This window comes from Bos grunniens, chromosome 18 (genome assembly GCF_055505025.1).
Source record: "Bos grunniens cultivar Pamir isolate PY7600 chromosome 18, Bosgru_T2T1.0, whole genome shotgun sequence".
Taxonomy (NCBI): Eukaryota; Metazoa; Chordata; class Mammalia; order Artiodactyla; family Bovidae; genus Bos; species Bos grunniens.
In genome coordinates, this window is record NC_141182.1 from 33,358,705 (window position 1) to 33,365,372 (window position 6,668).

Genomic DNA, 6,668 nt, shown 5'->3' on the forward strand with positions numbered 1-6,668 from the left:
AAATATGTATTTACTTATTTAGGCTGTGCCAGGTCTTCCACTTTCTTTGCAGTACTGGGGATGTTTAATTGTAGCACATGAACTCTTAGTTGCGGTATGTGGGATCTAGTTCCCTGACCAGGGATCGAACCCAGGCCCCCTGCATTGGAAGTGTCTTAGCCACTGTACCACCAAAGAGATCCCTGCCCTACCCCTGGCCTTAAATTTCATATACTGAAATCCTAACCTCCAGTGTGATGGTATTAGAGGTGGGGCCTTGGGACACAATTATTTGTGAGGGTAGAGCCTTCATAATGAAACTGCTGCTAAGTCGCTTCAGTCGTGTCCAACTCTGTGCGACCCGTAGACGGCAGCCCACCAGGCTTCCCGTCCCTGGGATTCTCCAGGCAAGAACACTGGAGTGGGTTGCCATTTCCTTCTCCAATGCATGAAAGTGAAAAGTGAAAGTGAAGTCGCTCAGTCGCGTCCGACTCTAGCGACCCCATGGACTGCAGCCTACCAGGCTCCTCCATCCATGGGATTTTCCAGGCAAGAGTACTGGAGTGGGGTGCCGTTGCCTTCTCCATCATAATGAAACTAGTGTTCTTATAAAAGAGACCTCAGAAAGCTCTCCCACCCTCGTGGGAGAAGAAGATAAGTCTGAAGCCTGCAAGCCCAAAGCAGTCCCCCACCCCCAACACAGGAACACAACCATGCTGGCACCCTGATCTCAGACTTCCAGCTTCCAGACCTGTAAGAGACAAGTATCTATTGTTCATAAGCCACCCAGTCTCTGGTACTTTTTTAAAGCAGCTCAGCTAAGACCATTCTCTTGCTCCATGCAAATTACACAGCCTCAGGATATTTATGTCTTAGTTTTTTCTTGGATTTTCCTTCCTTAATCTGTTTACAACCCACTAGCTATCCACCCTCTCGCCTAAAGAGTGCAAAAATCGCCAGTGAAACTATAATACCTGCCTTGAGTCTTCGTCTCTTGCCCTGACATTATAACACTGCCCCAGGGGCTATAAATTGTAGTCTGTGCTTGCCCTTTCCTTTCTTAAAGTCTTCAGTGTGTAGGGGGGAGGGGTGAGGGGGACAGATTTTCTATGGCTCTACACCCTTATGCATAGAGAGAGTGGTTCAGACAGTAAAGAATCTGCCTGCGATGCAGGAGACCTGGGTTAGATCCCTGGGTTGGGAAGATCCCCTGGAGAAGGGAATGGCAACTCACTCCAGTATTCTTGCCTGGAGAATCCCATGGAGAGAGGTACAGCCCACTGGGTGGTAAAGAGCTGGACATGACCGAGTGACTTTCACTTTCACACTTTCATGCTACGCACCTTAAAGTTCAAGTCCAAACTTCAAATTCCTACCCTGCACTTCATGATCTGTCCATCACCTGACTTCCTAGCTAACCCTCTGTCCCGTTCCCATCTCCATTCAGCAATTTTGAATTCCATGTTAATGCTCATCAGACTCTTCCACTTAGTTGGACTTGCTGTGCCAATGATGACCTTCTCCACTTCTTTGCTGGGGCAGCATTTACTTGTCCATCAAGAATTAGTCTTATCCCTCATGGGAAGTCCTGAGTCAGGCTAGCACACTGTCCTTCTCTCCTGAGGCTTTTCCCTGGTCTCAAAGCACAGACATATCACAGTGGAGTGTAGCTGTCTGCTGACATGTGTATCCCTCTCACTGAACCATGGACCTTGATTCATCTGTATGTTGGTGTCTGGGGCCATAGCTAGCACAGAGGAGATGTTCAGTGCATGTTTATTGAGCTAAACTTCCAGCCCCATCGAATGGGATTCTAAGGGTTAGGGCTGCCCTGGTGTGTCTGGGGAGACCGTGACTTGTTTCACGTATTCATTTTGCAAGTGGTACTGAGCATAAGAAAGATGTAGTCCCATTCTCTACAGAGTCAACTTGAAACCCAGGAGTCCTCAGGGCTTGGTGAGAACCCTGCATCTAAGCAGTTATGATTTACACTGCAGTTGGAACACCAGATCAAAGACAGTCCAACAACACCTCTTCTCAAGAGTCTTGAGCATTCTTCATGGACCAAACACAGCCTCAGCTGTAATCACTAGTAATCTCTTATTGCCTCAGCCCAACCCTGGACATATATTAAATTGATTTGCTAACTGCCCCACTCAAGTATTAAGGGAGAAAAATGTACCCACATTCTAATTAGTAATTTTAAAAAGTAATTTTATACATACTTTTATGATCAAACAATGCAATATAAAACAAATATTTAAAACTTATCTTAAAACATAGCTACCCTGATAAGCATAATTTAGAAATCTTTAATGAATTCACCTCAATTAGCCTTTAATTAAATAGCTCATTAAAAGCTGATTTGAATACTGCTCATGGAGAAATTCTTGTTCAACTGTTGTGACAGAACAGGAAGTTAATGAAGTTAAAACTGAGTGCAATTTGGAGGGGAACAGCCCGAAAGTCATAAAGCTACCAGAGGAAATAGAATCTCTGAACTCTGCCTGACACCTGAGACTTTTCATCATAACCAGAGGCTCAAGTGAGCGATAGACCTGGGGCCCCAGGCAAGGATCATGTTTTTCTACCCCTTGTTCTCAGCTTGTGGCTTAGAACATTGGAGGTGAGAGGTTAATATTTGATGAATAAACAAATGAACAGTCAAAGCAGATCTGCACACATTCTAAATTCAAGCAAAAGATAAAGTAATACAAAGTAAACTTATGTTTATGAAGCACCTACCATGTGTCAAATGTTTTGAATTTTTTTTAATTGAATTTCCCCTAATAGCCCTTCATACAGAAAGCTAAAATACGATTCCTTATTTTCAGGTGAAGAAACAGGAGAACAGAGGAGTCAGCTAACACAAGTAGTAAATATCTGGGCTGAAATTTTAGTTCTGCTGGAAGAGAAAAGTGAAAGTGTTTAGTCGTTCAATTGTGTTTGACTCTGCGAACCTATGGACTGTAACCCACCAGGCTCGTCTTTCCATGGGATTTCCCAGGCAGGAATCCTGGAGTGGGTTGCCATGTCCTTTTCCAGGGGATCGTCCCAACCCAGGGATCAAACCCAGGTCTCTCTTATTGCAGGCAGATTCTTTATCATTTGAGCCATGAGGGAAGCCCGATGGAAGAGAAGAGACTCCCAAATATCTAAAATTCTTCAAGACCTCTGTATAGACTTACTTGAAATATATATATATATAGATAGATAGATAGATAGATAGATATTGGTATCAGCTTTCACCTTCTCACGCCTTCTCACTGCCAACTTCTTCCAAAGAACATGTCCCCAGGGCTCTGGCTTTTGTTGCCATAGCTCTGTCATTCCTGGGACGTCATCTGTCACGTGATTGTCGCAGGAAATGCTGCTCGGGTGCCTCCCTCTGGGCAGCTTGAGCCGGGGTTTAGCAAGGAGACTTTGAGGGGCAGAGCAGGCTTTGAAGGAGTCTTTGGGCTCCAGGCACTGCGAGGGGATAGTGCTCCATCGTGGGAGAGAGGAACAAGAGGCACAGTTACCATTTTCATCATCTCAGTCATTTGGGGATGAGTCTGGAAAGCACCCAGGGAATCCATCTGACCTGAAATTCTCAGCAGAAAATCAGGTGCTCCCAGACGTACAAGGCTGCCACCCAGAAAACCTCCTTCAGAGCCACAGGGCCCGGCTTCCACATGGGCAGCTGGACCGAGCCATCTCAGATGCTCAGAGGCATCAGAGCTTCAGGAGAAAGGCCCGAGGGAGCACAAGGAAGACGGCCCTGTGTTCTCAGCACAGCGGGATGTGAGAGTCTGCCTGCCTGGAGCTGGATCCCTGCCTGCAGGAGGAACCAGTGTGGGGAATCCATGCTTAGTCCACAGCAGCTGGTGGCGACTGCCTGGAGCATTTAAGGATCTTAGGATCCAGGGGCTGAGGCATGAGATTGTCTAGCATCTCCACAGTGGTTACAGTGAGAAGATGGAGAGGCTGTGGATGTGGGGGAATGTGGATCTGATAAGTGGGGATCCAGTCCCCGCTCCTCCTGTATGGCAGTGACTACATACCATCTACAAGGTCAGGCAGCCTCTTCTGCTTGGCCTCCCCTCACATATTATGTCAGGCAGGAATTGTCAAGATTCCCATTTTGTAGAGATTAGTGAGACTTCAGTTAGGACAGGTAGGTCACATTGATGGTAAGCAACAGAGATGAGGTTCAAAATAGGTCTCTGACTCAGTATCCCCTGCTGGCCCTTACATAGACTGCAGAGCATGAGGGGAAGGCGGGTGGTCTCTCTAATCTACAGGGTCCCCTGAAATCCCTGACTGGCACATGGGAGCCTCTGCGTCCTGTGGCCTCCAGACTCTAGTGTTCATCTGGCCACCCACCCTCTTCTAATCCTGTGCCTGCTAGGACCTAGCACATACTGAGCACTCAGGAATTATGTGCTGGGACTTCCTGGGTGGTCAGATGGTTAAGACTCAGTGCTGTCAATGCAGGGAGTGTGGGTCCAATCCCTGGTCCCCTGGTCGGAGAACTAAGATCTCACATGGTGTGTGGCATGACCAAAAGACTTTTTAGAGAAGTATCTAAGGAGGCAGCAGAATCTGCTCGCTCAGTTGTGTCCGACTCTTTGCAACCCCATGGACTATACAGTCTGTGGAATTCTTCAGGCCAGAATACAGGAGTAGGTTCCCTTCAACAGGGGATCTTCCTGACCCAGGAATCAAACCCAGGTCTCCACATTGTGGGCAGATTCTTCACCAGCTGAACCACCAGCAAAGGCCAAGAATACTGGAGTGGGTAGCCTATCCTTTTTCCAGCGTATCATCCAGATACAGGAATCGAAACGGATTCTCCTGCATTGGAGGCAGATTCTTTACCAGTGGAGCTACTTAGGGAAGTCTCTAAAGAAGTGTCTGCTGCTGATCTAAGGGAAATAAGGAAATTCCTTGAGGTGTCTTCTCTTTTTCTTTTTTTTTTTAATTGGAGGGTAATTGCTTTACAATGTTGTGTTGGCCTGTGCCACACATCAACACTGAATCAGCCACAGGTATACATATGTCCCCTCCTTTGTGAATCCTCCTCCCAACTCCCACCCCATCCCACCCCTCTAGGTTGTCACAGAGCACTTGGTTGAGCTCCTTGGGTCATACAGCTTCTCTTTCTTTTATGCAAATGTTTTCTGAACCTCAGTTGGTTAATCTGTAAAATCTGCTTAATCTACTGCCCACAAACACGTTTTGAAATATGTAAGACACTATGGGCAGGAAACTTTGTGTATCTGTCCCCTGCCCATTTCTACAGCCTCGCCTTCTGCCGGGGTCTCGCTGTCTTTCTGTGTTCCTGCCTCCCCAGCATTTCGCCTCATCCTTGAATGAACCACAGTCATTTGCCTGGTCGTGGTCTTGACAGGGGCTCTTCCCCCTGGCTGGACACTCTTCTCGTCTCTCACACCTTTACCTCCTACTTCCTACTCATCCACCCTTTCTTCAAGGAGGCATTTGAGGTAAATTGTATGACCATAGATGTCATCGCATGGGGGGCTGTATGATTTCCTTCTTTACCATATCATAACTCTGTATATGTACTGAACATCTTTGGGCTTCCCCTGGTGGCTCAGCAGTAAAGAATGTGCCTACAATGCAGGAGATCTGAGTTTGATCCCTGGGTTGGGAAGATCCCCTGGAGAAGAAAATGGCAACCCACCCCAATATTCTTGCCTGGAGAATCCCATGGACAGATGAGCCTGGTGGGCTACAGCCCCCGGGGTCGCAAAGAGTTGGACACCACCAAAGCGACTTAGCACATATGCACACACTGAACACCCTCAGCCTCCACTAGGGAAATCTCTGAGAAGGAGACATGGTGTCTCTATCCACCATGGGATCGCTGGCAGCTGGTTCCTAGTAGATGCTCAATAAATATGTACTAAATGAATAAGTGAGTAAATAGAAATGAATGTGTGCTTGTTAATGTATACATGTGAACAATTCCAAGAGGTAAAATAAATATTCAAGTGTTCACATCTGTGTAAATAGCTCACTCTTGCGCCATATTCAGGCTGCTCCAGGGACCTCCTGCATTCCTTTCTTCACTTGTCAGGATGCTTCTGTCTACAGGCCTGGCTGTGCCATGTCAGCATTTCTGGGATGGATCAAAGACTTCTAGGAAGGTTGAGTTAGAACCACTTGTTTCCAGACCATGAGGAGTCTATGGGACACAGCATCATTCGGCTGAAGGTAATTTATTCTGAATACATTTGAAATTTCTTCAGAGGTCCACTGGCACGCATGAGAAAACTCAGGCTGGGTTTCCATCTCCTTGCATGTGTATCTAGCATATTCGTATTCTCTCGAAGCTCCCAGTGCAGAAATACACTGTGGGTGACAATCAGGCATTCCCTCACAGAGGCCAGTGGATATCACCATGCATCCAGCAATGATTTATTCCCCATCTGCTCCTTATTTTCTTATCCATTACCTCCTTCAATCCTCTTGTTTAATCCTAGAATACAGGACCCATCCATCCATCCATCCATCCATTTGTGTTTGATTTTTGCCTCTGATCTTTCCTAAGACTGTGGTCTTGCCCCACAGGGTGCAGTTCTCAGGCATGGTCCATACAGTCTCAGAGCTGCCAGGAAGGCTGAGTGACTGTCACCTACAGCAATCATCTGCTGTGAACTTTTACTCACATGCCTCAATTCCTT